The sequence below is a fragment of the Anabrus simplex genome, chromosome 1, assembly GCF_040414725.1.
Source record: "Anabrus simplex isolate iqAnaSimp1 chromosome 1, ASM4041472v1, whole genome shotgun sequence".
In the NCBI taxonomy this organism is placed as follows: domain Eukaryota; kingdom Metazoa; phylum Arthropoda; class Insecta; order Orthoptera; family Tettigoniidae; genus Anabrus; species Anabrus simplex.
The window spans coordinates 1,125,056,355-1,125,063,461 of NC_090265.1; the positions used below are offsets into that span (position 1 = coordinate 1,125,056,355).

General features: G+C 36.1%; 1 long non-coding RNA gene across 1 annotated transcript; it reads right to left on the reverse strand.

The window, feature by feature from the left end:
* Positions 1-4,215: 4,215 nt before the first annotated feature.
* LOC137501477 (uncharacterized) lies at positions 4,216-5,990 on the reverse strand. The gene is made up of 3 exons (XR_011018562.1): positions 5,827-5,990; positions 5,356-5,515; positions 4,216-5,068 (listed from the first exon to the last, which is right to left on the reverse strand). It is a non-coding gene; the product is annotated as an uncharacterized lncRNA (long non-coding RNA).
* Between the last annotated feature and the right edge of the window lie 1,117 nt (positions 5,991-7,107).

The window sequence follows — 7,107 nt, forward strand, 5'->3', positions numbered from 1 at the left end:
CCGTTGCTAATCCTTGGTTTCGAATCTGTTTCTTGACGCTCGTTTTTCTCACTATTATCCACTTTGAAAGTAGTATTTAGAAGGCATGGATGAGTTGGAAGGTCACTTGTCGCATTTATCCAGAAGGAAGTGATATTTTCGACAGTCATCTGTCTCTGATTTATCCAGTTCCCAGTTGTTTACGTTTTTTCCGGAATCGTCAGCTGTCTTTTTGTTTCTAGGACGAATAGTATTTTACACTTGTATAAAAAGTATCGTAATCGTTTTTCTCCTTGTCAACATCATTCTGGTAATTTTTATCATGTCTTCTATTACAGTCCTTTATTTCTAAGATGAATTAATTTTGTTTAGTTAGGTTAGTTTAGGTTGTTATCAGTAACAGCCGATATGGAAAGGGAAGGGCGAGTGAGGACGCCAAATTTTAGTGCATTTGAAACTGAAATGCTCACTGACTTAGATTACTTTTTGGCGAAACAGCATTATTTCTATGAGTTGGGAACTCGAGTTGGTCGCACATTAATCGTAACACAAGGACGCCACAGTCTCTTTCTCTCTGTTCAACGTACTCAAGATATTGTAGTTATACGATATATGGTGACAAATCTATTTAAAAGATGACATCACGGCACTTTAGAAGCAAGCAATGTGTGATTATAACGCTCATTCACGACCGGTAAACTTTTAAATCGGATCACGACACTTTTGATGCACGTAATATACAACTTACTCGTAGCCCGCTGTCACACAGGGCATCGAACGATCAAGAGCGACCAACTGGCATCGAGTACTAACGACTAAATTCATTTACCTTGTCACACTGCTCATCGATCGAGAGGGATCGACTGCACGGAAACAGCTGATACTCCCTCCCAGTACCGTACAGGCTACAGATGTATTCATATTCACGAGAGAAAAAGAATGTGTTGTGAAAGCGATAATTCGGGTGGAAATATGATTCTAACCTATGAATATATTAGGAGAAAGGAAAGAACCAGACGATCGCAGTGAACAAGGTAAAGAGCCATGGAGAATTCCACCAAAGTGTGCCTTCGTTGCGGAATGACGAAGAAAAATTCAGGAACTAGTACCGAATGCCCATCAATAATTACGGTATAAGGAATTAGAGGAAAAATGAAGTCAGTAATAAACATCAGGCAAACAAATTACAGGAAAAGTATAAGTTCTGAGGAAAGGCTGACACTATCGTTAAATTCAATATTCACAACGATTTCTTTAGGTTTAAAGTCAAAAGTGATGTTCACCTTCGAAACAACTACTGTATGTCCGTGGCAAAATATATCAAATAAAAGATTAGTGGCATTCTGTAGGATTCTAATAAAGTATTGATAAAAAGGACTGAAAACTGTTATGTACATCAATTTGAATTCATAATTTGAAGGTGCTACCATCAACAGTGGAAATATATTTATTTAGGCCTACAGGTTTCTGGACATCGGTGACTCATACAGATTTAGGATTGCTTACAATACATCAGTGGATTTGTTCCTATTATATATGATGCCATTCATAGAGCACTACAGCCAGAATTCTTGACAGGGTGAAAATTCCAACAAAAGCCTCACAAAAGTGGCTCATTGTATTTCAAATATTAAGACTGATACCATTTATGCTTATTTGTTTTAATGATGCTGGATCCTGGGGCATAATTACTGTCTTTTCAAATGATATTTTGAGGTGTTTATTAGATGGAGGTTAACAGCTTTTTTTTTTTTTTTTTCATACCACTTGGTGAGATCCCACCTACCAAAATAATAGACATATCAAGAAATGCTTCCAGTCAAAATTTACATTACCTAATGTAGAAATAGTGTGTCAAGTTTCATTACAATCCTGTAAATAATTTTGAAAGAAAGAAAAATGCACATATGCTCTGAATATTGTGAAAATGATAAAAGCAATGGAGTTCCTTACATTATTTCTCTCCCTCATGATCCTCTGCAAATCTCTTGTCGCCTCTCCTCTTCTTTGTTATTGTGCCATGTTCAGAATAGTATCATATTGCTTTCATGACAAGCATGTTGCTGTGTTTTGTGCAAAGAATCCAGGTCCATATCCAAACTTTGCAAGAATGACAATCCTGTCTTAATTTATATCATTGAAGACTACAGCAGCTTCGAAAGCAGCTAATTTTACCAAATGGCTGTGAAGAAAGGTTGTCTATGGACATCTCTTCCAAAGTAAATTCTCTTTAGGATTCTGTGTATTCACATATGTGTACATTTCTTGAGGAGTTCAGGTGAGGCTAGTGCTCTGTACACTAGCTTAATAACTATAGGAAAAGCTTCTGGAATATTGTTCTAATAAGTACGTTGGCAGTGTAATAGACTGATACTTGTCAAAACTACATGTAAATTACACACAAGGTCTTGTTTATTACCCTCATCACTAAGCATAAAGTACTGTCTCCCCAAACATTGCACTGGCAAGCTGATCTAATTGCTCACTTGGCAATAATAAGCCAATTAATATAAATCCTGCACTTCCATCCAAGTTACTGGTAAACTCCTTGGTACAGAGTAACAACTTTTTCCGCAAAGGTCTGGTAGGACTCTCTTTCTTACCTCAATGTTGATTTTGCCTTTCTGTGTATTGTTCATATGTAACTTCTTTACTGATATGAACATGACAAAGCCTATCTATCCATCCTGAAATACTTTCCTTATGTATCAGTTCAAGGAAAATGAAAACTTTGCCTTCAATTTCACCAAAAATAAGAACCAACCACTGCAAAAAATAATAGGTGCTAATAACAAGCACCTTGCCTTCTATTTTTAGAAGTGAAGAGTATGCCTTTCTAACAACTAAATAGACTACTATTGCCGTCTACAGTAAAATGTTATTTAGGCCTCAGGTGGTAAATGATTTAATTTTGCTATATCTTACATTACCTGTCAAAACTGTTTGTAAATACCAATTATATAAATGAATGTTTGACAGAGTAGGGTGTATGGGCCTTGTAAGATCTTGGATTGACTTACAGGGTAATTAATCTACTCAACCTTTTATTACAAGCATGTAACTGTCATATGAATATATTTTTTATAAATAATGTACATATTCTGCCATCATATCCCCTTAATATCACATCACACAAAATACAGTTTTTTATGTTGTAGATTAAAATCTACTAAACTTTGGTGGAAACATCTGTCAAAATAGTTACAAATGAATTTTTCATCTTTGTTTTTCATTGTTTATATGGATCTGCAGCACAAGAAACAAAATAATCAGTCTACCTTGATGCCCTCTGTAGGCCTATATGTTATTAATAAATTATAAGTACAGTAACAGACATGAAAGTAGTGATCGCTGGTGCAGACAGGTACAATGGCAGGAGAGTACTTGGAATGAGGAGATAAAGGCTACCTAAGTTACAAAGTTATAAGGTGGCAGGGAGGGATTCTGTCAGGTATAACTGTAGTAAGAATTTTGTCCTATGCAAACAACTTGGTCTATTGAAACTGTGCAATCTAATATTAATGGATCTACAGTACAAGAAATAAAATAATCAGTCTACCTTGATGCCGTCTGTAGGCCTATATGTTATTAATAAATTATAAGTACGGTAACAGACATGAAAGTAGTGATTGCTGGTGCAGACAGGTACAATGGCAGGAGAGTACTTGGAATGAGGAGATAAAGGCTACCTAAGTTACAAAGTTATAAGGTGGCAGGGAGGGATTCTGTCAGGTATAACTGTAGTAAGAATTTTGTCCTATGCAAACAACTTGGTCTATTGAAACTGTGCAATCTAATATTAATGGATCTACAGCACAAGAAATAAAATAAGCAGTCTACCTTGATGCCCTCTGTAGGCCTATATGTTATTAATAAATTATAAGTATGGTAACAGACATGAAAGTAGTGATTGCTGGTGCAGACAGGTACAATGGCAGGAGAGTACTTGGAATGAGGAGATAAAATAGAACTGAATGTCAGGTTGAGAATACAAAACTGGAACAGGTAGATAATTTCAAATAGGTATTTAGGATGTATATTCTCGCAGGATGGCAGTATAGCAAGCAACATTGAACACAGATGCAGTAAACCCAATGCAATGAGCTTGCAGTTGTGATCAACAGTATTCTGTAAGAAGGCAGTCAGCTCCTGGACAAAACTACTAATGTCCTTACACTGGTCTGGTTTCAGACCACCTGTGCTCTACAAACCTAGTGCAATGAGTTTGCAGTTGCGATCAACAGTATACCGTAAGAAGGAAGTCTCAATACGCTGGTCTGGTTTCAGACCACCTGTGCTGTACAAACCTAGTGCAATGAGTTTGCAGTTGTGATCAACAGTATACCGTAAGAAGGAAGTCAGCTCTTGGACAGAACTATCAATACGCTGGTCTGGTTTCAGACCACCTGTGCTTTACAACTGCTTACTACATACACACAGAAAGGACCTACTACATGTATTTCAAAAACTCCTTTCCTTGTAAACCATACCTGTTCTACCACATAAAATATACAAATTAAGATGTTGTAATAATGCTAATAATTAATAAAAATTGGAGTTAAGGTTCTTTCCCATCAGGTCCTAATACACATAACTCACTGAGTATTCCAATAAATATTGATAGATAAGTATAACAAAAAATGATTTAATTTAAAAAGTAGAACATTTCTCAAGAACATAAATTTTATTAGATTCTTTCTTGGTCTAACACTGTATACAACAGTTTCTGAATTTTAACTTTGAAAACCCTTCGACCTAGTTCACTCATTCTTTCCATGTCATCATGAAGACACTAAAAATAACATTGATTATATTTTCTTTTAGGTTTTCAGTATCTTTTCTAAATATTCACTTAACACATCACTGTCACTTTCACATTTCTGTTTCTTTTATTTTTAACTGCTGGCAAAGCTGTTTGTAGAAGCAGAAGCCACTGGACTGGAAGTTGAAGTCCCTTCAGTAATTTCTGAACTGTAGGAGTTAAACCCCTCCAACACAAATTATTTCTGCTTCCTCCTCCTATATTTCAGCTTGGTGAAAAGGCTCTCATACACCAGGTGCCACTTCCATAGATGTGTTTGTTATAGAACTGAAAAAAATGAACAACATATTAATGCAATTCTTCTAAATTGGAGCTACATTTTAGTCTAGACACAAGCCTTCTGTTTAAGAAATTGTTACTTTCAATAATTATTTTAGTAAGATGATTGCTAGGTTAGATTATATTATATTACTTTCAGTTATATCTGATAAATTAATGAACAGATGGGTGGAACTTATGGCCTACAGACTGAATCTTCCCCTCACTCTTTCACAACTAGAACACTGGTCTGTAATGTAGGCCTACTTTTAAAAATAAATATTACAGAATTGTACCTTCTTCCAGCAATGAAGAGTTCCAGAAAGTTGAGGGCATTGAAGTAGACCCATTTTATGTTTTCTGTACAGCAGAACCTGGGGAGGAGAGGGAGGATGTTATCTCTCCAAGTTCGATATCCAGCCCTCAGAATTTGCCATGTTTTGGCACAACTTTTTCCTGAAACAATGAATCAGAATATTGTGACAAAGAAAATATACATGTAGTAGGCCTACTTATGGCATAGGCCTACACTTATTTGTCATTAAAGCAAACAATGGTATTCATTTCATTAGGTACGAGATGGAGGTTAGGAAAGCACTGCTTATGTTTTCCAAATATTTCTTCAATTAAGTTACAAGAATGATAATTACTACTTCTCCTAGTGTAACTCATTTTACCACTCTATTCCGTATAATATACTTTATCAATAAATAATCTAAGATAACACTATTCATAAGATAATCGTAATAAATCTAATAATTACTTACCAGTTTTTGTCCCAATTCTCCACACTATAGAATGCCATACAAAATTCACGGTCTCCCTATTACTATATCCAGGGAGTCTAGGATTATACACTACTTTGTTTTCATACACTAAGCAAATTAATGTTTCGATTTCATCAACAGATGACTATGTTGTGTCCGCCATTATCGAACGACTGCGACTGAAAAACGGACACGTTTGTTTTTACAAACCAGTCGATCTTCATCGCTCGTACCGGTAGTTGATCGCTGACGATCGATGCTGTGTGACTGGTGCCACTGCCCTCTGTAGGTTTGTTTTCTTAGTCGGTCGATCGCAGTCGTTCGATCGAGCCTGTGTGACAGCCCCCGTAAGGTTATGTAGGGTACATAGGCATTAAAGACTCGGTTAGTTGCTTAACTGCTGGCTCACGACCGGTTCATTTTTAACCGCGGTAAAACATCACAAATTTCAAAACCGAGTTTGATGCAACAGAAATTCAACTCAATCATGGTAAGCTACCCATTTTACCATTGTTAAGTCATAACCGAGTTTGATGGACCCGGGCATTCGTTTCCAAGACAGATATTGCCTACTTACGCGAGTAGATAACGTAATTTTTGTGTCCTTGGCGCAAACTTTGTCCATCAACATGTTCAGTAATCCTCAGAGAAGTTATAATAAATAATGGAGTATATGAAGGTATATATTTAGAACACATGTGCAATTAAATAACATTTCATTGTCGTTTGTTTGACTGCATACGATATTTCATGTATTCGTTTCCATATTCCGTAAACTATTATACGAGTTCCCAAACCATTAAAGAGATATGTTTAAACGCTGTAAATTAAAGTCATATAGCAGAAAGATATTTAATGTGCGTCAATGTTATAAAGACTGTAATTGGAGTACAGTGCGTTATGTAGCACGAAATGAAAAAGAAAGATTACTTAGCTCTTATGTAAAGTTGATATAGACAAAATGATTTAAAGAATTAATGGCAATCTACATACTGCCTCCCACTTTCGACCCGTAACATCATGGAGTCTGTCATACATACATACATACATTATCATTATAGACTGTTATGCCTTTCAGCGTTCAGTCTGCAAGCCTCTGAGAATTTACTAAACGTCGCCACAATCCTCGATTTGCAACTAGTGTTGTGGCCTCATTTAGTTCTATACCTCTTATCTTTAAATCGTTATAAACAGAGTCTAACCATCGTCGTCTTGGTCTCCCTCTATTTCTCTTACCCTCCATAACAGAGTCCATTATTTTCCTAGGTAACCTATCCTCCT